General features: G+C 41.6%; 1 protein-coding gene across 1 annotated transcript in view; it reads left to right on the top strand.

Moving 5' to 3' along the window:
• Positions 1-26,056, top strand: part of PTPN9 (protein tyrosine phosphatase non-receptor type 9) — an 85,031-nt gene that overhangs the window by 628 nt on the left and 58,347 nt on the right. The gene's annotated exons all lie outside the window — the stretch shown is intronic.

Here is a 26,056-nt window from a genome sequence, read left to right as displayed (position 1 = left end):
GGAGGGCTCCTTAGGGTACCATCCCCCATCCCGAGCAGAGCGGTTACAGGCACTGGCTACATAGATGCCCTAGATTTCCAGACGAGCACCTCGGGCTGCTCAGAGGGCTGTGACAGGCCTACTTAGGCAGATTCTGGAAGATCCAGGCCTTTTCATCCTCCCGAAGTCCCTGGCCTGGATCGCTCTATTCACTCTTTGAGAATGGGCGCATGCCTTCACCCCCACTTCCCTGCCCCCCATCTCATCTCGCTGTCTCCATCTTTCTGGAGCCTACATGGAACTCCATTGTCCCTTAAAGCTTATGACCTTCAGTTCCCAGAAGGAAGTGGTTTGTGGTGTCATTCTGGGGATTTGGGTAAGGGAAAAGGCCAGGGGTGTTGTAACTTTCCCTCCCCCGAAGATCGGTAAGTCTGCTACTGAGACTGGGGTACCCTAAAGCCTTTGCGCTGTCTCTTCCTTGGCACTGCCCATACCCGGCCTTAGCTATGCTCAAATATAGTCATAGTCTGATTTCATATTAAAAAAACAAAAAAAGCAAAAATAACCCTGAAATAAGAAAAAGATCAACCATATTGGTAACTCGTTTCAAGCTCTTCAACCCTTGTTCCTAAGGACCACTTTTGGTAGTGCAGTCTCTAGGGTGGAGACAGTCTGGTTTTACAAACTAGTTTTTAAGAAGCTCTTGACTTTTCTCCTCATTTGTGGAGATGACATTTTTCACATTTGGCCTCAGACCACTGTCTTGCCCTTTCACGCCTTGAGATAAAATCAGCATGGGAGAAAAAATAGAATTCTGCTCTGTACAAGCAGTGTTAACATCCTGGAAACTGCATTTGTGTGTTAATAAAATGCTTGTCAGGGCCTAGTGTAAGCAGGTGGCCAAGGAGCCCCTCTCTCTCTAGAATTAGGGAAATTTCAGTACTAAGGTATGATGTGTTAGGTGGATTTTATTTTATTTTAAGATTTTATTTATTATTTAACAGAGAGAGAGAAAGAGATCACAAGTAGGCAGAGCAGCAGGCAGAGGAAGAGGGAGAAGCAGGCTCTCTGCTGAGCAGGGAGCCGGATGCAGGACTCCATCCAAGGATTCCAGCATCATGACCTGAGCTGAAGGCAACTGCTTAACCAACTGAGCCACCCAGGTGCCCCTGTTAGGTTGATTTTAAAGAGGCAAAACTTCTTCACTTCTTTTCCTTGAATTGGTCTGATTTAGAGTTTCTATGTTTCTAATACTTCAAAGCATTAATATTCCACTATGAAGATGGCAGGAGGGTACACATTAAAAAATTAAAACCAAGGAAAGTAAATTTTTAAGTATTGAAGTATTGATAAAGTCAGTGCTTTACTCTGCGTAGACTATATACATGTACCAGTGTGTTTAGTAAAAATCTTTTACAGTGAGGGTGCCTGGGTGGCTCAGTGGGTTGAGCCGCTGCCTTCGGCTCAGGTCAGGATCTCAGGGTCCTGGAGATCGAGCCGGCTCTCTGCTCAGCAGGGAGCCTGCTTCCCTTCCTCTCTCTGCCTGCTTCTCTGCCTACTTGTGATCTCTGTCTGTCGGATAAATAAATAAAACCTTTAAAAAAAAATCTTTTAAAGTGAATAATGTGATGGGCATTAACGAGGACTGGATGGGAACAGTAAAATATATATTAAGATCAACAAGGGATGTGGGTTTTGTATTTTTTTTTTAAGATTTTTATTTATTTATTTGACAGAGATCACAAGTGGGCAGAGAGGCAGGCAGAGAGAAAGGGAAGCAGACTCCCTGCTGAGCAGAGAGCCCAGTGCAGGGGGCTTGATCCCACGACCCTGGGATCATGACCTGAGCTGAAGGCAGAGGCTTTAACCCACTGAGCCACCCAGGCGACCCAAATGTGGGGTTTTAAAAATCATACCTTTACCTACAAAATGTCAGATTTTCTATAGGCATTTCAAAATGTTGAAACAAACATAAAAGAATAATTTCAATAGTAATTAATGCCTGATAAAATTTCATGTTTTAGTTTAATATCACAGAAGAGCACTCTTCACTGTGAAGATTTATTTAAAATGTTTACCTTAAGCAGCATCAAATTCAAATTAGTCTTATCTAAGTAGTCATCATGGGAAATGACACATTCATTCCATAATGCTGTCCCATTGCTCAAACCAGTTTTAGAACTCATTTGGAGTTGATTTCAAAGCTTGTGGTAGAATCTTTGAAGTATCTTCAGTGTTGGAAACATTTTGCTTTGATAGTCAATTTGACTTTTGGAACCCCATATCATAAGGAAAGTAGGGGATCACACTGGGTTAACACAGGTTCAGGCAAAAGTGCAGTGCATTTATGCATTTAGGTCCTTTTGACGGTGTGTAAGTGTCTACCTTAAAGATGTTTCTGGAGCAGATCTCTCCTGAATATAGGTATCCTTCTCTACAGTCATGTGGATCAGAAACCCAGAAGTCTTCTTAGACAGTTTGCTCTACCTCAGCCCCTGAGCCTGACACATCATCAGATTTTCCTGAACATCTCTTGAATTTATCTACTAATTCCACTACCACCATCACCCTAGTCCCCAAGCTATTGTCATACCCTGTCAGATCCTGACAGGGCTTTTGTTTCCTGCCTGATCTATTTGCATTCCTTTACTCTTCTTCCAGAAGGCAAAGACAAATTGCACATCGAATTGCATCTTCCCTTTACCCTCTCTGCCCCTAAAATAAGCATTTATAAAAGCTTTCAGTGGCTTTTCATTTCTCTTGGGATGTTACAACTCTTTTTTCTTTTTAAGATTTTATTAATTTATTTGCCAGAGAGAGCGCAAGTAGGCAGAGCAGCAGGCAGAGGGAAAGGGAGAAGCAGGCTCCCCCCTGAGCAGGGAGCCTGAAGCAGGGCTCAATCTCAGGATCCTGGGATCATGACCTGAGACAAAGGCAGACCCCCAACAGACTGAGCCACCCTGGCATCCCAGGATGTTCCAACTCTTGAACATGATCTATAGTGCCTCAGCCCCTCTGTGGTCTAAAGCCCTAGCTAATTCTCACACCTCATCTTTCCTCCAAACACACTTGCCTTTTGGTTGCCTATTCTTGCTATTTTCTCCTGCTACTGGGTCTTTGCACCCACTGCTTTCCCCTGTCTGGAAACACCCTCCACTGTTAACTCCCTCTTCAGCCTTCAGATCCTAGCTTTTGCTTCCTCAGGAAGGCCTTCCTTGATCTCCCCAGTTAGGTTAGATCTGTGTTACTGGCCCTTAGAGTACCATGTACTGTCCTTTATATTCACTTTTCACAAGTTTACAGTATTTGTGGGATTACATGATTAGAAGCTCCATGAGGATCAGAACTGTGTCTGCTTTTGCTTACTGTCCTATGTACCTTGTCTAATGACTAGCAGTTAGCCTGTGGACATTCTGGAAGTACTTGTGGAATGAAGAGTGATTCTGAACGTGGATTGTACACAGGCAGCAGCATCTCCTTTTTGAGGGGCTTATAAAAATAAGGACATTGTTTATTTTGTTTTTTTTTGTTGTTGTTTAAAGATTTTATTTATTTATTTGACAGAGAGAGATCACAAGTAGGCAGAGAGGCAGGCAGAGAGAGGGAGGGAAGCAAACCCCCCTCTGAGCAGAGAGCCCGATGCGGGGCTCGATCCCAGCACCCTAAAATCATGACCTGAGCTGAAGGCAGAGGCTCAATCCACTGAGCCACCCAGGCGCCCCAAGACATTGTTTATTTTGATATGGTAAGAATATTGTTCATTTTGACACGTAAAGTCTGAAGGTCATCATTTTTGGTTCATAGTGTCTTGTTAAACTGATATTATACCAAATTCTCATTAAAAAAAAAAAGATTATTTTATTTATTTTTTTGAGACAGTGAGTGAGAGAGGAGAGAACACAAGCCAGGGTTGGGGGGTGGAGGAAGGAGAACCAGAGGGAGAGGGAGAAAAAGACTCCGCACTGAGCAGGGAGCCCGATGTGGGGCTCCATTCCAGGACCCTGGGATCATGAGCTGAGCTGAAGGCAGATGCTCAACCACCTGAGCCACCCAGTGCCCCCCCCCCATCTTCATTTGTAACTTTGATGTTCCTTGCCTTTATTTTTTCAGTCCTCAGCAATTAGAGAGCCTGCAGTTGAGTTACAAGAACAAGTGTGCTTTGCCTTTAAGGGCCTTACATGAATAACAGGGTAATAACAGTAACTGTTTCCTGAGCTCCTGCTTTGAGTCAGACTCTGTGCTGGGCATTTCACATACAATTAATCCTCATAATTATTACCTCATTTTGCAAATAAGAAAACTCCGACTAAGAGAAGGAAGTTGCCCAAGGTCACATAGCTAGCAAGTGATGGAACCATGATTTCCACCCAGATCTGTGTTATTCTGCCTCCAGTGCGAAATGTTCCATTATACTACATAACCTCTCATGAAGCAGTTAGTCAACTTACTAAGATGTCTGCATGGACATACAGTAGCCAGTTTTGTTGGTTTTTGTTTGATATGTGTATATTTAGTTTTGATGATGATGCTTAAAATATGGTTTGAAAAATGCACAGAAGAGAGGGGTGCCTGGGTGGCTCAGAAGGTTAAGCCTCTGCCTTTAGTTCAGGTCTTGATCTTAGGGTCCTGGGATAGAGCCCTCTGCCCCTGCTTGTGCTCTCTCGCTTGCTCACTCTCAAATAAATAAATAAAATCTTTTTAAAAAGATGAACGGAAGAAAAATTTTGGAAAACCTTTATTCAGCCCTAGGTATTGTCAGTAGAGACATATTATCCAGTCTATGCAAGAATATGTGATGAAAGTACTCTGTGGGAAAATGTGTTGTTGTTTTTTAAAGATTTTATTTATTTATTTCAGATAGAGTGAGAGAGTGCGCGAGCAGGGGGAACAGCAGAGGGAGAGGGAGAAGCAGGCTCCCCACTGAGCAGGGAGCCTGAGGCTGGTCCTGGGATCTTGACTTGAGCTGAAGGCAGATGCTTAACCTTCTGAGCCATCCAGGTGCTCCCCCAAAATGTTTTCCTTAAGATAGAGTTGACTGTTCTCCATTTTGAGGTGTGGTCACAATAAAAATTTAATTTTTAAATTTCTTTATCTTTTGTACAAGAGAAATAACTATTCATGGAGCAAAATATAAATAATATTATCTCTCCAAACTTTAAAAAGCTAAATGTTTTGTGTCTGGAATGCATTTTTTATATTTTATATGTAAAAATAAAAGCCTTTCTTAGTGGGCTGGTAGAATTGTAAATCTGACAGTATGAAGGGTAATTTCTACATATCAGTACTCATGTTCATTCTTTTTGATTTTACTTATTATTTATTTGACAGAGATCACAAGCAGGCAGAGAGACAGGCAAAGAGAGAGGGGGAAGCAGGCTCCCCGCTGAGCAGAGAGCCCCATGCGGGACTCTATCCCAGGACCCCTGGGATCACGACCCAAGCCAAAGGCAGAGGCTTTAACCCACTGAGCCACCCAGGTACCCCACTCATGTTCATTCTTTTTTTTTTTTTTTTTCCCTTTTCCATGGACCAATCTAAGCTATTTATTTAAGCCATCTCCTGTCATAAGCAAAGGGATGGAAGATCAGTATATTGGTCATCATTTGATACAAGTGAGGAAAGTGTGCTTAAGGTCCTGTAGGCTTTTATTTTCTTTTTAAAAGTTTTATTTATTCATTGATGGACAAAGAGGGAACACAAGGAGGGGAAGCTGGAGAGGGAGAAGCAGATTCCCCACTGAGTAGGGAGACTGACATGGGGCTCAATTCCCGGACCCTGGGATCATGATTTGAGCTGAAGGCACATGCTTAATGACTGAGCCACTTAGGCACCCTGGTCCCATAGACTTCTCTGGTCTGTGTGCAGAGTCATGGTCCAAACCAGTGCTGTGGTCCACACTGGGTGGTGGTCCAGGTTCTCTTTATTCATCTTCATACTGGTTGGAAGTGGATTCACGTCAGAGTTATAGAATAGAGTATGATTACCATCTCCCCAGGGAAGGGGCTTGGCCCTGATGTGGAGAAGGGGCTAGGCGAGGAACTCAGGTCTCCCATGATGCGACCTCAACCTCGACCTCAGGAAGACATTCAGCATGGTCACTCCCATGTGGGGGAGCGCTGCAAAGTAGGGGAGGGCCTTCCACATGCTGAGCTGAGTCCTCTTCCCTGTGGGCGCCACTTGACATGGACTACCCCAGCTGTCCCCTGGACCTAGCAGCACAGACAGTGGGGACACAGCAGTCACCACCGCCGTGATGTTTTACCTCCATTCTTATTACGTTATTGTCTTAATTTTATTTTCCCAGAACATATTCTTATATTTGTAAGTGAACTTCAAGTAGGTAATTTTATTGAATTTGCTATGTAATTATAATTAACTTGACCATAAAGGATTATTAAGTATTTCTTAATTTGTCTGTTTTATGTCTAAAACCGACAGAAAGTTGAGTGGGGCTCCCTGGTTATATCTGTTTGAATATAAGTTGTGAGAACTCCCTCTTTGTAATAAACCATAAAATAAAGATTCAGCTAGGATTCTAAGGATATTCAAATTCTGCAATAGATTTTTAGGGTCTTTTGATTTTGCATGGATTTCCTAGTAGTGATTGATAGGATAGAATAATTAGTTTTCTAAAATGCTTATGCATTTATATATGTTTTCATTTTAGACCAAAGGCGATTTTAATAACTTGTATAGTGCTTCTCTCACATTAAAAATAATTCATGAATTTCTTTAAAGTTGCTGTAACAAATAATATTTACTTTCAGAACCTCTAAAGAAAATTTCTATTTTAGAGTTAATGTTGTTTAGAACATTATTGTAAGGATTAGCAGGCTCTTCCGCTGAGCAAGGAGCCCGATGTGGGACTCGATTCCAGGATGCTGGAATCATGACCCCGGCCGAAGGCAGCTGCTCAACCAACTGAGCCACTCAGGCGTCCCATATATTCTCCATCTTTGAATAGTGAAAGACTTAAGAGTCAAGTTAGGTTAAACTTATCCCAAGGGGGAAAATATTTATATTCACCCAACGGACAATCACTTAGCATGGATTCTTATATGTAAATGCCAGAGAGTAATGATCTTGTGGGGCCCTGGGTCACTCAGCCTGTTGCATGTCCCCTCTTGATTTCAGCTCAGGTCTTGATCTCAGGGACCTGAGGCCCAGCATAGAGCCTACTTTAAAAAAAAAAAAAAAAAAAAAAGGGGCGCCTGGGTGGCTCAGTGGGTTAAGCCGCTGCCTTCGGCTCAGGTCATGATCTCAGGGTCCTGGGATTGAGTCCCGCATCGGGCTCTCTGCTCGGCAGGGAGCCCGCTTCCTCCTCTCTCTCTCTCTGCCTGCCTCTCTGCCTACTTGTGATCTCTCTCTGTCAAATAAATAAATAAATAATCTTAAAAAAAAAAAAAAAAGTGAATAGGCGTGCCTGGATGTCTCATTCAGTTAACCATCTATCTGCCTTTGGCTCAGGTCATGATCCCGGAGTCCTGGGATCAAGCCCTGCATCAGGCTTCCTGCTCTGCAGATAATCTGCTTCAACTTCTCCCTCTGCCTGCCACTCACCCTGCTTGCTCTCTCTCCCTCTCTCTCTCTCAAATAAATAAATAATATCTGAAAAAAATAATAAAATTGAAAAAATAGTTATCTTGGAACTTTATAATGTGGTTTCAAAACCTAATTCTGTGCTGTGGTTTATGTTCTTATAACAGGGATCAAGTAAAGTTAAAATTTTAACTGCCTTGCAGTGGACGTCAAAGATTTTTGGCATTTTTCCCAAGGACAAGGGTTTTGTCCTGGTTCTTGTGGCCAAGAACTTCCCTTTTCCCACAGCCTCACATGTCCTGTGCTAAATGTCATCTCTCCCCCCAGAAGTAACCATACGTCAAGGACCAGATGATTCATAGTATTAAGTAGAGGCCTTCCAGAGAGGCAAAGAAGATGAGGTTTTGAAAGGTGAAGAATTCTCATTATTTTTGTTATTGCCAGTAACTACTGATACTGTAATTAACAATCAGGTAAAATCTCATCTGGATGTGAGAATTTTACTCTTAAAATTTCTGAGCATATCAAAGGTCTTGGACTTCGCTTTTGTGAATATTAAGGAACCTGGAGGGGAGCCTGGGTGGCTCAGTGGTTAAGCATCTGCCTTGGGCTCGGGTCATGATCCTGGAGTCCTGGGATCGAGCCCCACATCGGGCTCCCTGCTCAGTGGGAAGCCTGCTTCTCCCTCTCCCACTCCCCCTGCTAGTGTTCTCTCTCTCACTGTGTCTCTCTCTGTCAAGTTAAAAAAAAAAAAAAAATTTATTTATTTATTTGACAGAGAGACATCGAGAGAGGGAACACAAGCAAGGGGGAGTGGGAGAGGGAGAAGCAGGCTTCCCACTGAGCAGGGAGCCCGATGTGGGGCTTGATCCCAGGACTCCAGGATTATGACCCGAGCCCAAGGCAGATGCTTAACCACTGAGCCACCCAGGTGCCCCATAAATAAAATCTTAAAGAAAAAAAAAAAAAGAACCTGGAGGTTTTCTCAAAGGAACCTGACCTTTAGTACTTATTAATGACTTGAAAAGTAAGACAGACCCTGCTTGGGAAAGGAGCAGAACTATTTCACAGAAGTAAAAGTTAAAACTCGGAAAAAAAAAAAAAGTTAGGACTGGTAGGTCAGTATATTTGAGTCTCCTTCTCTGACCTGTATACCTTTATTATATTGGAAGACTTAGTAATTCTGTCTCCTAAATATTAACCCTCATTTTATTAAAAATTTTTTTCTTGGGCGCCTGGGTGGCTCAGTGGGTTAAGCCGCTGCCTTCGGCTCAGGTCATGATCTCAGGGTCCTGGGATCGAGTCCCGCATCAGGCTCTCTGCTCAGCAGGGAGCCTGCTTTCCTCTCTCTCTCTCTCTGCCTGTTTCTCTGTCTACTTGTGATCTCTGTTTGTCAAATAAATAAAATCTTTAAAAAAAATTTTTTTTTCTTTTATTTTTTTGAGTAAGCTCTACTCTCTATGTGGGGCTTGAACTCATAACTCAGAGTTCAAGAGTCACATGCTCTGCCAACTGAGCCAGCCAGGTTCCTCATTTATGCCCAAGAACAGAACAGCTGGTCCACTGCAGTGTCAAGATTAGACGCCGTCGCCTGACTCTGATTATTTGTTCAGATACTAAAACCCATAGTGCAATTTCAGCCATGTCACACTTGTTCTACCATTTTCCCTTGATGTCTCACGTAATTGGGGGCATTTTCTTTTTCTACCATTTTCCCTTGATGTCTCACGTAATTGGGGGCATTTTCTTTTTCCAAATCAATCATTATCACATTTGCCCCCTATGTATACTTCTGTACCAGACCTCCTTGGTTGCTTTTCCCGGCCACTGGCATAGGTCACTGTTTTTGTTTGTTTGTTTTTTAAGATTTGCATGGGGGGGGGTGGGTAATGAGCCCACATGACTGAGCAGGGGGAGGGGCAAAGGGAGAAAATCTCAAGCAGAATCTGCACTGAGAGGGCATCATGGAGGGTTCCATGTGGGGGTTGATCCCACGACCCGAAGATCATGACTGTGATCATGAGCTGAGTGGAAACTGAGAGCTGGATGCTTAATGACCTGCGCCACCCAGGAGCCCCTGGAATAGTCATTGTTTTTTATTCCTCTTCCTCTGGAGTAAGGGCAGATGTTCTTCAGACTGGTATTTAACCTGCACTCTTCAGTGCTGGAGGGCCTGTACCTACTGGAATGGATACTTTCATATCTGAGTTTGGAAAGATCTCTTGAGTACCTAACTGAGATGGTATGGGATAGGCGGCAGGATAGGGGTGGGAGTCTGAGAGGTTCTAGAGCCCATGGGAAGATTTTTATTAAAGATTGGTTACCTTTTAGATCCAGATTATAAAATAGACCAAAACAGTAGATTAGAAGTGACTTTTTTTTAGTTTCTGCTTCTAAGAAAAGGATTCCATTTTTCTCTAAGAAAGACAGTTTCTGTTTTATGTATTCGTTTCCTCTGAAATACCAAACCCATCCAAAACACGCAGGGATAGTTCTTGTCTTTTTATCCATCATGGGTGGCCCAGATCTGACTAGGCTCAAGGAATTATGATGAAACCAGAATTTATTCTCAGAATTGGTAGGCAGATTTTATTTAATTAATTAATTTATTTATTTTTAGAAAGATTTTATTTATTTATTTGACAGAGAGAAATCACAAGTAGATGGAGAGGCAGGCAGAGAGAGAGAGGGAAGAGGCTCCCTGCTGAGCAGAGAGCCCAATGCTGGACTCGATCCCAGGACTCTGAGATCATGACCTGAGCCGAAGGCAGTGGCTTAATCCACTGAGCCACCCAGGCGCCCTATTTTTTTTAAATTTATTTGACAGAGAGAGTGAGATCACAAGTAGGCAGAGAGGCAGAGAGAGAGGGGGAAGCAGGCTCTCCACCAAACAGAGAGCCTGTTGTAGGGCTCGATCCCAGGACCCCGAGATCATGACCTGAGCTGAAGGCAGTGGCTTTAACCCACTGAGCCACCCAGGTGCCCTGGTAGGCAGATTTTAGAGAGAGCCATCTCTCCAAAGTACTGAGTACATCTCTTTAGTACTGAGGTTTCTGTGAATTGCTTGTTTATTCCTTGAACAACTGGGTAATCTTCTTTACCTTTGCATTTGCTTTCATATATGCCATTATTAGATGATATGTATCATTATTAAAATAATCCTTTAGGGGCGCCTGGGTGGCTCAGTTGGTTGGGCGACTGCCTTCGGCTCAGGTCTTGATCCCGGAGTCCCAGGATGGAGTCCCGCATCAGGCTCCCAGCTCCATGGGGAGTCTGCTTCGTTCTGTGACCTTCTCCTCGATCATGCTCTCTCTCACTGTTTCTCTCTCAAATAAATAAATAAATAAAATCTTAAAAAAATAAAATAAAATAAAATAATCCTTTAAAAATAGTCTTCTAGATTCTTTGCAATGACCATATGTTTCTTTTATAATTAAAATCAATTACGTCTTGTAAAAAGTGTTGCATGCTCTATACAAATTAGGATTATATTATTTCATTGCTGAGATCCCAGTATTTAAAATTTTTTTTTCCGAGTTTCTGTTTCTCAGGTGAGTGAGGTGATTATTATGTATCAGTCTCCTCCTTTTCATGTTAATGTTAACGGAGAGGAAGATTATAAACAAAATACAGTATGTTCATTCAGCAATCATTTATTGTCCACTATGTACCAAGTTCTTAAACGTGGACAAGGAGCTCTCTGTCTTTGAGGAATTGCCCTCTAGTTCTCTCTAAGCAGTTCTTGAATTGTGGGGTACCCACCAAGGAAGAGGACCTATACCTTATATGTAGAAATACTTATACTCAATCTTCTCTGCATCCTTGTACATTGTGAGGGTTCAAAATACATTTACTAAAGAATAACTGAAACTATATTGAAATTATTTATTCCTCACACAACCCAGGAAGCTGGTATTGTTTCACTCAGGATGATTGCCTTTGTGATAATACGGATAATGTTCAGAAGCTTTCAGTAATTTACCAAGGAGGCAGCACTGGGACTCAAGCTCTGCTTAAATGCAACACTCTTTCTAGTAAACATCATCTGTTTTACCTGCATGTTTCTATGTATGACCTACCTATATACATATACACCAAAACTAGCTCTCTTGGCCTTTGGGGATTGAACATCCCTAGTTTCTGCCATTCACAAGTTTTCCTACAGAGATGGGGCTACATTGTTACTAGCTGCTTATTGTACACTTACTTCCTTTTAAGAGTTTATTTATTTATTAGAGAGAGCACAAGTAGGCAGAGAGGCTGGCAGAGAGGGAGAAGCAGGCTCCCCGCTGAGCAGAGACCTTGATCTGGGGCTCAATTCTAGGTCCCTGAGATCATGACCTGAGCCAAAAGCAGACGCCCAACTGACAGAACCACCCAGGCTCTCCTATTTATACATTTATTTATGAACAGAATTATATGCCTGGGGTTAGTGAACTTGGGGGTTCATGTAGGCTTCTGGCTGTACCTCTCAGAATGTCATAGGTCTCTTCTTTGCCTTTATAATGCCAGTTTTTAGTTTTCTATATGTAGAGTTTAATCTTTTGTATATGATCATCCGCATAATGGGGAAGCATATATAGTATACTTGCTTACTAATAACTAGGATGAAACTACAGCTTTTTAAATTGTTTTTCCCATGATACCTTCACATTGCCTGTTTTTTTGGCTGTACTTAAGTTCCTACTGAAGTTTATTTCTCAATTCTTGCCAAGTGTAAAAGTAGAGGAAAATTTTTCTAAAAAGAAAAAAAAGATTTATTTCTCTTTGTTTTTACTTTTTTTTTTTTTTAAGATTTTATTTATTTATTTGACAGAGAGAAATCACAAGCAGTAGGAGAGGCAGGCAGAGAGAGAGAGGGAAGCAGGCTCCCCGCCGAGCAGAGAGCCCGATGCGGGACTCGATCTCAGGACCCCGAGATCATGACCTGAGCCGAAGGCAGCGGCTCAACCCACTGAGCCACCCAGGCGCCCTGTTTTTACTTTTTTAAAAAATATTTTATTTATTTGAGAGAGAGCAAGAGAGAGAGAATACAAGTAGGGTGAGGGACAGAGGGAGAAGCTGACTTTTCTGCTAAGCAGGAAGCCCATTGCGGGGCTGAATCCCAGAACTCCAGGATTGTAACCTGGGCCAAAGGTAGATGCTTAACTGACTGAGCCAGCCAGGTGCCCCTTATTTTTACTTTCTGTATGCACAGATTTTCTCTTTCTTGGATTCATAAAGGGAAAAAAAAAAAAAGTTGCTGAGAGGAAGTCCTGAAACCTTGAACATAATACATGAGCACAAGAAAACAGGTGGTTTTTTTTGTTTTTTTTTGAAAAATTGTTTGTTTCACTGAGAGTTTAGGTCTTCCATGCCAGAAAACCCTCAAAAGTGAAGAGAAAATGATATTTCTAATGAGGTTAGGGACTTAAAATTGATAGAGCTAGGTCAGGGACTTCAAATTGATATAGCTAGCAAGATTAAAATATACAGGATTTCCAGTATACATTTATTTTAAAAAACATAACCACCCATCCCTTTTTCCTTTGGCTAAAGCATCATTTTTCTTAAAAAAAAAAAAAAGTTTTTTTTTAATAAAAATTTTAAATTATTTATTTGTTTTTATGATTTTATTTATTTATTTGACAGGGGGAGAGAGCTCAAGCAGGGGGAGCAGGAGGCAGAGGGAGAAGCAGGCTCCCTATTGAGCAGGGAGCCCAATGAGGGGCTCAATCCAAGGACTGTATACCAAAGGCAGCCGCTTAACTGACTGAGCCATCCAGGTGCCACCGAAGCATTATTTTCTTTCTTGGCTGATATCAAACTAAGGAAATACTAGGTTTGGAGATGATTTTTGAGAAAGAAGCAACTGGAAATTTGTGTTTTGAATAAAAATGCTTGGAACTCTAGTTAGAACTTCTTATTGTTGTAGTGCCATCCTTATGGTGCTTCAGATACTGGTAAAAGTCCACATCAAAACTTGTGATAGTAACAGTGGCTGAGCATTACCTACTAGGATGGCTATAATTTGTTTTATTTTATTTTAGTATTATTTTTTAAGATTTTATTTATTTATTTGACAGACAGAGATCACAAGTAGGCAGAGAGGCAGGCAGGGAGAGAGAGGGGGAAGCAGGCTCCCTGCTGAGCAGAGAACCTGATGTGGGGCTCCATCCCAGGACCCTGGGATCATGACCTGAGCCGAAAGCAGAGGCTTTAACCCACTGAGCTACCCAGGTGCCCCTCTTTTTTTTTTTTTTAAAGATTTTATTTATTTATTTATTTGACAGAGAGAGACACAGCGAGAGAATGAACAGAAGCAGGGGAAGTGGGAGAGGGAGAAACAGGCTTCCCACCAAGCAGGGAGCCCGATGCTGTGCTTGATCCCAGGATCCTGGGATCATGACCTGAGCTTAACAACTGAGCCACCCAGGCACCCCCATAATTTGTTTTAAAAGAGAAAGAAAACAACAAGTACTGGTACTGTTGGGAATATAGAATGGTGCAGCCACTATGGAAAACAGTTTGGTGACTCTTAGAAGATTAAGCATGCAAGTACCATATGACCCAGCAATTTTACTGCTAGCTGTATGTCCATGTAATAGCAACATTATTCACAGTAACCCAAAGGTAGAAGCAACTTGAGTGTCCATCGATAGATGGATAAACAAAATGGGGTATGTACATACAATGGACTATTAGCCTCAAAGAGGAATGCAAAGAGGAATACATATATTCTATAATGTAGATGAACCTTAAAAACACTAGGCTTATTGGGGCACCTGGCTAGCTGAGCTGATGGAGCATGTGACTCTTATCTTAGGGTTATAAGTTTAAGTCCCACATTGAATGTCGAGAATACTTAAGAATAAAATCTTAGGGATGCATGGGTTGCTCAGACAATTAAGCATCTGCCTTCAGCTCAGGTCATGATCTCAGGGTCCTGGGATCGAGTCCTATATGGGCTCCTTGCTTAGCAGGGTACTTGCTTCTCCCTCTGCCTGTCACTCCCCCTGCTTGTGCTTTCTTTCTTTCTCTCTCTCTGACAAAATATATTTCTTTAAAATTTTATTTATTTGGGGCACCTGGGTGGCTCAGTTGGTTGGCGGCTGCCTTGGGCTCAGATCGTGATCCTGGAGTCTCGAGATTTTGTCCCACATTGGGCTCCCTGCTCAGCGGGGCGTCTGTTTCTCCCTCTGACCTGTCACCTCTCATGCTCGCTCTCATTCTCTCTCTCTTAAATAAATAAATAATCTTAAAAAAGAAAAAATATTTTATTTTCTTATTTGTCAGAGTAGGAACAGGGCAAGTCTCCAGACCAGCCCCTGGGAGCTTGTTAAAAATGCAGATATTTGTTTCACCTCATACCTACTAAATCAGTAAGGTATAACAATCCGCATTTCAATGGTTTTCACTCAAGTTTGAGAACTAGTGATCTAGAGAATAAGTAGAGTGCTGTTTCATTGGTGGGTGAATCATTTAAAAATGTGTTTAGATATCCAGGCTCACTTCAGGAAGGGAAGACCTAGATTTACAAATTGAGTCTAGAACTGTAGGTATAGAACTAGTTTGAACTGGATGAGAGCTCCAAGAGGTATCTGATTTTGGACTAGAACTATACTGGTCCCTGGTAAAGGAACAGTAAGAGAAAGCTCTCAAAAGACTAGCATTTACCATGGTTTCTCTCATCCAAAGAAAGAGTAGAGCATCTATCTACTTGAAAAACAGAAATGGAACCACACTGTGTACTTGTTTAAAACAGCAGGGCATTGAGACACCTGATGTCCATTGCAGATGGCATTCCCTAGAGAGATGCTTGGCTTCCAAGGGAGTACTGAATGAAAGGAGACACAGGCTGTTCTGATTCAGCCAGGAATACCTGCCAACTTTGACAAGGCTATTGCATAGGGAAGCTCGTGTTACTGCAATGTCAGTTGCCCCGATAATCTGGACCTAGGAGTTGCCAGATTTTATTTTTCAGGTCCTGCCAGGGAGCTGAGCCTAGTCTAATTGGATTTGAAAATGGGGTGCTGTAGTGAGGACAGCCAGATTGCAGTTCGTTTTTCCAGGCCTCCTTCTTTGTATGTTTGTAAATGGCCCCTTAGGTATAGTAAACTGTTCTACTCTTACTGTTTTATGAGCCTGCGTAGGTTTGCCCCGAATTGATCTGACAGTTTCCTTAGTTTGGGAGGTATGGATCCAGTAAGTTTGAAATGGCTGAGGTCTGAGATGGCTGATGTTGCCTAATGCAGTCTCTGGCCAGCTGTATCCCTTTCAGGGGTGTTGGAGCTGCAGGTTATGGAGACATGTAGGAAGAGTCCCAGTTTCTTGATTATGTGATGAAGCCGCAAGATTCAGTTACCTAAGACACAAGTTGTGGGCCTTATCTCAGGAAAAAAGCAAGGGACTAGTTAAATTTGGTGTAGACTAGCAGTAGCAGCTCTAATCTACAGGTCAGGGCCAGATTAGCAACAGGTCTGACATGCCAGGTTCTAGAGTTTTGTTTGTTTGTTTGTTTTTAAATTTAATTTAATTTAATTTAATTTATTTGACAGATCACAAGTAGGTAGAGAGGCAGGTAGAGAGAGAGGGGGAAGCAGGCTCCCTGCTTAGCAGAGAGCCCAATGTGGGGCTCGATCCCAGGACCCTGAGATCATGACCTGAGCTGAAGGCAGTGGCTTAACCCACCGAGCTATCCAGGCGCCCCATGGTTCTAGAGTTTTAAGGTAGAAGTCATCGGGTCACTCCTGTCATTTCCATGCGATATTGGCAAAGTTGAATTTGAGGTGCATATGGGGAGAATTTAGAGGGGGTGGGGGAGAGAAAGATGGAGAAAAGGAGATGAAGATGAAGGAAGAAATGTTTTAGTTATTGAGAAACAGAAGCCCTTGAAGGGTTATTTCACTTGTGTGAAGTGGAGGAAATAGAGAACAGGGAAGGAAGGAACTAGTTACTCTGTTTTCTTTTTCTTTCTTTCTTTCTTTTTTTTTTCCCTAGTTACTATGTTTTCAAAGCTTCTCAACATTCTGATCTTTTCCTGAATTGATTATAATTTGCCAGTGACCTTAAAATGTAGTATTTTAGGATTGAAGACGGTCTTACAAATAAAGTCTGGTAGGCCTCCTTGTTTTGGGCTTACTTGTTTTGGACACTGTGCTTCTGTAATGTGTTCCAAATTTGCAATAATTTTTGGCAGTCTTAGCAGACTGTTGACTCATAGGTTCAAGTCAACTGAGATCCCTAACTCTTTTCTTAATGTGTTTCTGTTAAGTTTCTTCTGGTGCTTCTAAAATTGATTTTCTTGCACTTATCCTATAATTTTAATTAATTTTGTTAGATTATAATGTTCACTGAACATTTTGTGAACATTTTTGTTAAGCTAATATGCCAGAACTTTACAAATATTACCTTTTCTCCCATCTTACAACAATTATGAGGTATAATTCCACTTTTATAAAATAGAAATCAAGGCTCAAAGAAGTTAAGTAATTTGCTTACATTCAAAACAGTGAAGTGAGGAGGGGTGGGTAGGGAGAGAAGGTGGTTGGGTTATAGACATTGGGGAAGGTATATGCTATGGTGAGTGCTGTGAAGTGTGTAAACCTGGTGATTCACAGACCTGTACTCCTAGGGCTAATAATACATTATAGGTTAATAAAAAAATAAAAATAAATTAAAAACAAACAAAAAAAATGAAGTGATAGAATCTGGTATTCAGATCCATCTGACTGACTCCAAAGCCTCTTGCTTTTGAATATCATCCTTTGCCTTTGTTAGATCCTGTTTTGATCTTTTAGATCTGTGTTCTGTTTCAAATATACTTGTTCTCAAGGCTAAAGGCCCTTTCATATGGTCAGCTTGACCCAGTGCTGTTAAGTCAGTCAGTCATTTATAGCAGTGGGACCAGGCCCGAGATGGATGCAGGGCAAATCAAGGGAAAGAGCATGGCCTAGAGTCAGATTTGGTTTTGGAATCTTGGTTGTTATCATCAACCTGTGCTATGACATGGCAAGGTCCTTGACTTGTCTGGGTCTCTGTTTCCTTATATGTAAATGCCTTAATATCCACAAATGGGCCTGTTGGAAAGGGTAGATCAAACAGGGATGCAAGGTACTTTAGGTTATGGCCCATCCTAGCATACTGTAGGCTTTGAGTAAGCATTAGTCTACTTGTCTCCCTCCTTTCAGGGAATTCCTTTATTTTTATTTATTTATTTATTTATTTTTCAGATTTTATTCATTTATTTGACAAAGAGACACAGCAAGAGAGGAAACACAAGCAGGAGAGGGAGAATCAGGCTTCCTGCTGAGCAGGGAGCCTGACGAGGGGCTCAGTTCCAGGACCCTGGGAACATGACCCAAGCCAAAGGCAGATACTTCACTGACTGAGCCACCCAGGTGCTGCCAGGGAATTCCTTTAAAGTCTTTTTATTTGAGGGGGTGCCTGGGTGGCTCAGGTGGTTAAGTGTCCAACTCTTGATTTTGGCTCAAGTCATGACTTCAGGGACTTTGGCTCACTGAGCCACGTTGAATGAGCCACACCCAGCGAGGGGCCTGCTTAAGATTTTCTCTCTCTCCTTTTGCCATGTCCCCACCTCCATATCCCTCCCCCTGTGTGCACTGTCTCTCTCTTTCCAAATAAATAAAATAAATAAATATTTTAAAAATTGCCTAGGTATCTTGTTAAAATGCAGATTCTGATTCAGTATGTTTGTGGTGAAGCCTGAGAATCTGTATGTGTGACAAGCTCATAGGTGAGGCGAGTGCTGCAGACTTCACTTTGAGTAGCACTGTTAATGTATTCCAGTTCTTTGTTTTTCAGTCTACTTGAATTCTTTTTTGAAAGACTTGTTTTTAGAAAATCACTTCTTGTAATTGCTAGCCCCCTTTCTAGAAGCTCAAAGTTCACCTTTTTGAAAACAAAACCCAAAAAAACCATTGGCCAGGGCTAGGTGTGTCTGCATGTATGTGAAAGAAAGATAAGTTGTGCAGTTTGCCAGATTGATGCCAGTTCTGTTAGAACTTTTGTAACCCTCAGTAGACATCCCCTCTTTGAAATTAGGACTTTGTTCATCCTCAAGTTTCAATACCTTGTTCATCCTTAAAGTTCTGCAGCAGATGTTCATCAGGCTCCCCTGGCATTTTCAGGATTGTTAGATTTGGCAGGTCTGGAGGCTTAAACCGATTTGGAATAATTGGGGGCTCTGTTCTTTTGAGCTTTCGAGAAGGCTTATTCTTCCCCTCTTCAAGTTGAAGATTATACTTGTTGATAGAGAAATGGAAGAAGAGTTGATCTAGACAGTTCTAACAGAGCCCTTTTTGTTAGCCTTACATTTATTAACTAGCCTTCCTTCATTCTGGGCAGTGACTTTCCTGACACTTTTCCTTTAGATCAGAAACACCATTCTGTTATGTTTTTGACTGTGCGGTCTTCCTTTGTCCATGTATATGTTAGTGGATGTTCTGTTAACATCTGTACTCAACAGAGTATGCTGTGCAACCACTCTCTTCCGATTGCTCTCTTTTTAAATTCATATTGGTATAACTTGTAATTAATTGAATAATTGTCAGAATCTCACTTTTGAAGTTTTCTTTAAAAAATACTAGCATTGATATTCTCTTTAGAATTTTAGATTTTGAGGGGCGCCTGGGTGGCTCAGCCCTTAAGTGTCTGCCTTCTGCTCAGGTTATGATCCCGGAGACCCTGGATCGGGACTGCATTGGGCTCCCTGCTGGGCAGGAAGCCTGTTTCTCCCTCTCACAGTCCCCCTGCTTGTGTTCCCTCTCTTCTGTGTCTCTCTCAAATAAATAAATAAAATCTTTTAAAAAAAGAATTTTAGATTTTGAAATTTTAATTTCATGAAATCTATGATTTTAAATCAATATGACACAATGGATAAAAATGTGGGCTGGGCTCTCCAGAGTCAGAAAACCTGGGTTCTGAGTCAAGCTACATGGCTTTAATCATTTTGGGACCCTGGGCAACTTAACAGTTGGAAATCTTAATTTTCTAATCTTGCTAAGAGAATAATAAGAGTATCAACCTTCTAGGGCCATTGAGAGGACTTGACAATCCTTGTAAAACTCAGTGTCTGATTGATGGTTAGAATTCAGTGCCCCTTAAGTTTTAGCTAATTTTTTTAAAGGTCTAGTGTTATTTAAATCACTGTGGTAAGGTTTACATAATGCCTTCAACAGCCAATTATTTGTTTATGTGAGGTAGGCAGGTATTGTCCTTTTTGGATGAGGAAACTATGGCACTAAGAGTGTGGATTGGTCCCAGGGTACATGGCTGTGGCAGAACTGGGTCTTTAATCCAGGATTACTGGTGCCACATCTAGGACTTGCTCTATTAACTACTGCCTCCTCTGACTACTCTTAATTGTCAGTTAGGCTGTTAAACTTTCAGAGATTACATGGTTACTTTCTCTTTTTCAACTAGTCTTCTTGGCTTGGATTAATAAATTCAGTTTAGTACTTCATCCTTTTAGGATAAAACTGTCAGCAAGAATTTATCAGACTTCCTACCCCCTCTCCCCTTTTATTTATTTATTTTTAAATTTTTATTTTTTTAAAAGACTTTATTTATTTGACAGACAGAGATCACAAGTAGGCAGAGAATGAGGCAGAGAGAGAGAGAGAGGGAGGACGAAGCAGGCTCCCCGCTGAGCAGAGAGTCGAAGGCGGGCCTTGAGCCCAGGACCCTGAGATCATGACCTGAATAAAGGCAGAGGCTTTAACCCACTGAAACACCCAGGCGCCCCCTTCTCCCCTTTTAAAATCAACATGCTATTCAGCAAATGATGAGGTACTTGAAGTTCCCTATCTCTAATATCCTTATTATGCCAGTTTTTCAGTCTGAGTCAAAAGAAAGAAAGGAAGGAAGAAAAAGAAAGAAAGAGAGTATGAATGAATCCCAATGCAGGGCACCTGGGTGGCTCATTCGGTTAGGTGCCTGCGTTTCACTCAGGTCATGATCTCAGGGTCCCTGGATCAATCCTTGATCAAGCCCAGTGGGGAGCCTGCTTCTCTCCCTCTGCCTGCCGCTCCCCTGCTTGTGCTCTCTCTGTCAAATAAATAAATACAAACTTTAAAAAAACTTTAAACTTTAAAAAAAAAACTTTAAAAAACCTGTATTCTAAGTCATCTAACAGACTGAAGGGTACTCTTACTGTTAGATCCAATACTCTTGTATCCTTGTTCAGAAATTCTCCAGTGTGACCTGTGGATTTCTACTGGAGAATATCACTTTGAGACATAGTGCCATCTTCCTTCTTTTCTTAAGATTTGAATGAGATTTGCCCATTTATTGGCATACTGCTTTCACAAATCCATTAACTCAAGATTTTCACTGATAGGGATCATTTTATAAAATTTGTAAACTTTATTTTGGAAATCTCTGTTATAGATATCTTTCAATGTTGGCAACTTAATTCTTGGATATTTTCTTTTGTGACTTCAGAGTCACCTCTATTACTTTTCTCCTCTTATCATTTCTGATTTTTTGGTCCCATTTTATCCTGGGATGTTTCTTTGTTCCTTTATTTTCAGTTTGAGCTCTCATATTCAGCTTGGTAAGTGTTCAGGGAAACATATTCTTTCTACTCCCTGTGAACAGCACTTTGTATAATCTTTTATATGTTTACTCCTCCGAATGGTGCCAAGCACTGTGCTTGGTATTTATTGAGTGTGCAGTTGTGAGCTTGGAAGACGTGGTCCCTGCACTTCCCTAAGCTTATAGTGTAATGGGAGCAGGTAAGATAACAGCATAAGCTTTTACACTGTGTGCCTGGCTGGAAGGCAGGAAAAACTTCCAGGATGAAGAAGCAGGATTTAGGGACTCTCAGTCATGTAAGCATCTGCCTTTAGCTCAGGTCACGATCTCAGGTTCCTGGGATCAGGTCCCATATTTGGCTTCTTGCTAAGCAGGGAGCCTGCTTCTCCCTCTACCTGCGGTTCCCTCTGCTTGTGCTCACTCTTGCATGTGCTTTCTGACAAATAAATAAATAATAAATTTTAAAAAATTGGATTTAGAACTGACACCTCCTAAAGAGTGATAAGGAGTAAATCAGTTTTGGGTGAAAGGGAGGAAGAATGTTCTAGTATGATCTGGAACGTCAACTCCTATTTATTTATTTATAGATTTTTATTTTATTTTATTTTAAAATTTATTTATTTATTTGACAGAGATCACAAGTAGGCAGAGAGGCAGGCATAGAGAGAGAGGGAAGCAGGCTCCCCGCAGAGCAGAGAGCCTGATGCGAGTCTCGATCCCAGGACCCTGAGATCACGACCCCAGCCCAAGGCAGAGGCCCAACCCACTGAGCCACCCAGATGCCCCTATTTATAGATTAAAAAAAAAAAAAATTATTTACTTGAGAGAGAGCACAAGCAGGGTGATGAGCAGAGGGAGAAGCAGACTCCCTGCCAAGCAGGGAGGGCTCTATCCCAGGACCCCGAGATCATGAGATCATGACACAAGTGGAAGGCTGAAACTCAACCGACTGAGCCACCCCAGATGCCCCTCAACTCCAATCTATTGACAGACATTAACATTTCTCCTTTCTTTTTTAAGGTCTCAACTATCAATTGGAAAAGGAGATAAACATTGTTACCAAAGGCCTCCCTGACCCAGCAGGTCCTCCATGTCCTTTAGAATTTTTTTCTCATAGAATGGCTTTTCAGGTTTCTTCTGGTTGTTTATTTTTTATTATTTTTTTAAAAGATTTTATTTATTTATTTGAGAGAGAGAGACAATGAGAGAGAGCATGAGTGAGGAGAAGGTCAGAGAGAGAAGCAGACTCCCCGTGGAGCTGGGAGCCCGATGCGGGACTCGATCCCGAGACTCCGGAATCATGACCTGAGCCAAAGGCAGTCGTCCAACCAACTGAACCACCCAGGCGTCCCTTGTTGTTTTTTTTTAAAGATTTTATTTGAGAGAGAGTGCTCACGTGCACAGGGGCACAGGAGAGAGGGAGGCGGGAGGGAGCAGCAAGCCTAAGATCATGACCTGAGTTGAAGGCAGATGCTTAACGGACTGAGCCATGCAGGCACCTGTCTTCTGGTTGTTAAGTTCATTCCTTCATTAACTGGAATGGGTAGCAGCTGGTAAGCTGCCTTCAGGTTTTTCTTTATGGAGAATGACCAACTATTTGTCCCCTCTCCCCGCTATTCCCCTTGACTTAATCTGGAAACCTGGATGATTGTGCTTTTGCGGATGGTGAGGAGCTTTCTGTTTATTCTCCAGATTTCTGTTTTTTTCTTTTTCTCCTCTGTGTTATAGTCTTCTACCCCTCAACTTTTTTTTTTTTTAAAGATTTTATTTATTTATTTGACAGAGAGAAATCACAAGTAGACGGAGAGGCAGGCAGAGAGAGAGAGAGGGAAGCAGGCTCCCTGCTGAGCAGAGAGCCCGATGCGGGACTCGATCCCAGGACCCTGAGATCATGACCGAGCCGAAGGCAGCGGCTTAACCCACTGAGCCACCCAGGCGCCCCACCCCTCAACTTCTTCATGTGAATTTTCTCTTAAGACAATTTAGAAATGTTTACTTCCTTGCTTTCTTGTTGAATCATTTCCTCCATTGTCTCTGAGAGTTCTTTGTCCTCTTTGATAACTTTTATCTGGAGAGTCAGGTTTTTAAGCCTGAGAGGAGAGATGCCAGCTTGTGTTTACTAAACATGCTTTTCACAAATGCCTCTAGCAAGAAAGCGTGGCACAGTTCCTGCAGTACTTTGGAGCATCCTGGTGTTTAGGGCTAGGAGTTCCTAAAAGCAGCTCTAATCGTTTATCCCTTTGTAGCGCTCCCTATCTCATTCTTTTTTGCCCTGATGTGAAGACTATCAACAAACTTACCATTGGGTGGCATAGTTTAAAATACTTCTTAAAGCATTATGTTCAAATATCCCTATTATATATATTTTAGTTGAAAGCTATATAAAATTAATACATTTTAGGTTTGTTTGTTTTTTTAGTAAATGAAACCACATGATTTAAACTTAAAAAGGTGCAGAAGAGAAAATGGTAAATATTCCCTTCTCTTGCCATGTGTTTCAGCCACCTAGTTCTTCTTTGAGATGTAGGCTGCTCCAAGAGAGGCCACTTTGGCAAGAGCGTTATTTTGGGTTAAAATAATCAAAACCCAATGGATGCTCTCCATTGAGGAAAAGCTCTCTTCTCGGTCCTGTGCTGCCTAAATTTACATTGGAAAGAATAGCCTACGAGGAAGAAGAGAGCTATTAACACAGGCTCCCCTTTACCTAAGAAACTTATCTGCATAATAGGGCAACCTTTGTTTTTCACAGTGTCTCTTTTCACCTTCCAGCTAATGGCTTTCTTCCCCTTTGTATCCTCAGACTTACCCCTCTCCTTAGCCCCTGTAAACTTCTTGTTGTCTCATTGCTTTGGAATTTCTTGTCTCTGTGGATTCCCCATACATACTTCATTAAATTTGATTTTCTCCTATTAATCTGTCTAATGTCAATTTGATTCTCTGTCCATCTAGAAGGACCTTGAAGGGCAGAGTAAGGTATTTTTCCCCCACAGAGATGACCAGTGGTACCAGTTTCTTACATATCTATCCTTCCAGAGTAATTTTGTGGCTAGGCAAACATATGACATATATATTATCTGACTAGATGAATGATATGTGTCTTGTATTTCTCTACTGTGGTAAGGATTTGAAAAGACTTCGATTCAGACCTAAACACCTTAGCTCTGTCATTTATTAATTGAGTGACTTTGGACAGCTTGCTTAAGTTCTGTATGCTTTCTTCATGTGGTTAATAATACTTAGTTTGCCAAGGCTGTTGAGTGTGGTGTGGTACATTTCCTTCTTTGGTGCATGTTAAATGTTTCACACCTGGGTGGTACCTTTGTTATTTCTTGCTGGACCATACTCTTTGGCCTATGTGAACTGAGAGAAGCAAGAAGTGAATGGATTTAAATTGTTTTCTTTACTGTAATAAGTGATAAATGCTCTTTTACATGTGGATGGGAATCATGAGCCAGCAGAGACAGAAATCGCATTTTGAAAGGAATAGAACATCTTTTGCTTCTCAATTGAAAACTGGCTATTTCTGATCTGGGGTCTTCACACTTCACTGTTGGAGTGCTGATAAACCCTAGCCCTTCACTCCACTTGTTAGGAAGTTTTTAACACTGGGGAGATTTTCACGTTTACTAGCTCAATTAATTTTGGCCCTTCAAAGCTTCCTGAAGCTTTGAACTCTTGTGGGAAGCTTAAAACTTGGTCAGCCCTACTTTGAATTTCCTGCTGTCCAGTTCTTGGTGTGATATTAGTCCTTTAATAGCATTTAGCTTTTTTTCTTTTTGGTTCTTACACAGAGCTCGATGTAGTAGATGGAAGAGTTTGGAGTTTTAGTACCATTCCCATTTTATTTCATCAGGAGGTTGGTGTTAGGCCTTTCTTCATGGCCTTAGCATTTTTTTTAAAGATTGTATTTATTTATTTGACAGAGATCACGAGTAGGCAGAGAGGCAGGCAGAGAGATGAGAAAGCAGGCTCCTGCCGAGCAGAGAGCCTGATGCAAAGCTTGATTTCGGGACCTGGGATCATGACCTGAGCTGAAGGCAGAGGCTTGAACCCACTGAGCCACCCAGGCGCCCGTGGCTTTAGCATTTTTTTTAAAAGTAAACTGTAATTTCATTTCATTTCATTTATTTATGTATTTGTTTTTAGGTAATCTCTGCACCCAGTGTGGAGCTCCAGCTCGACCCTAAGATCAAGAGTCACATGCTTGACCTACTGAGCCAGCCAGATGTCCCTGGCCTTAGTATTTTTGAATGGATTTGTGGCTTTAAGTTTGACGTTCACTTGGTCTCTTCATGTGTAAAAGAAAGAGGTTTTATAGAGATTTTATATCTCTCGTAGTACATGGATACCATAGGGAAGCCTGGGTGGTTCAGAGGGTTAAGCCTTTGGCTCAGGTCATGATCTCAGGGTCCTGGGATAGAGCCCCGCATCAGGCTCTCTGCTCAGCAGGGAGCCTGCTTCTCCCCTTCACTCAGTGTTGTCTGCATCCCCTCATCCTGCTGTGCTTGCTTGCTCGCTCAAATAAAATAAAATTAAAAAATACAGAACTACCCTGTGATCCAGTTATCGCATTCCTGGGTCTTTACTCAGAGCCTATAAAAACACTGATTCAAAGGAATAAATGGTACCCTTATGGTTATTGCATCATTGTTTACAATAGTCAAGATATGGAATCAGTCCAAGTGTCCATCAGTTGATGAATGGATAAAGATGCGTGCATGCGCGCACACACACACCCCCACGCCCCCCCCACAGAGTGGAATATTATTCAGACATAAAAAAGAATGAAATCTTGGCATTTGCAGCAACACAAATGGATCTAGAGAGTTATAATGCTGTATGTGAGTTATAATGCTATATGTGAATTATAATGCTAAGTGAAATAAGCCAGTCAGAGAAAGACAAATACTCATATTTAGAATTTAAGAAACAACCAAAGGCAAAAAAAAAAAAATGAGAGAGACAAACCAAACTAAACCAAAACAAAACAAAAACCCCCCCC

Source organism: Neovison vison, chromosome 13 (assembly GCF_020171115.1).
Source record: "Neovison vison isolate M4711 chromosome 13, ASM_NN_V1, whole genome shotgun sequence".
Taxonomy (NCBI): Eukaryota; Metazoa; Chordata; class Mammalia; order Carnivora; family Mustelidae; genus Neogale; species Neogale vison.
Note: the sequence above shows the minus strand (reverse complement) of the source record. Positions and strands in the feature narration are given on the sequence as shown.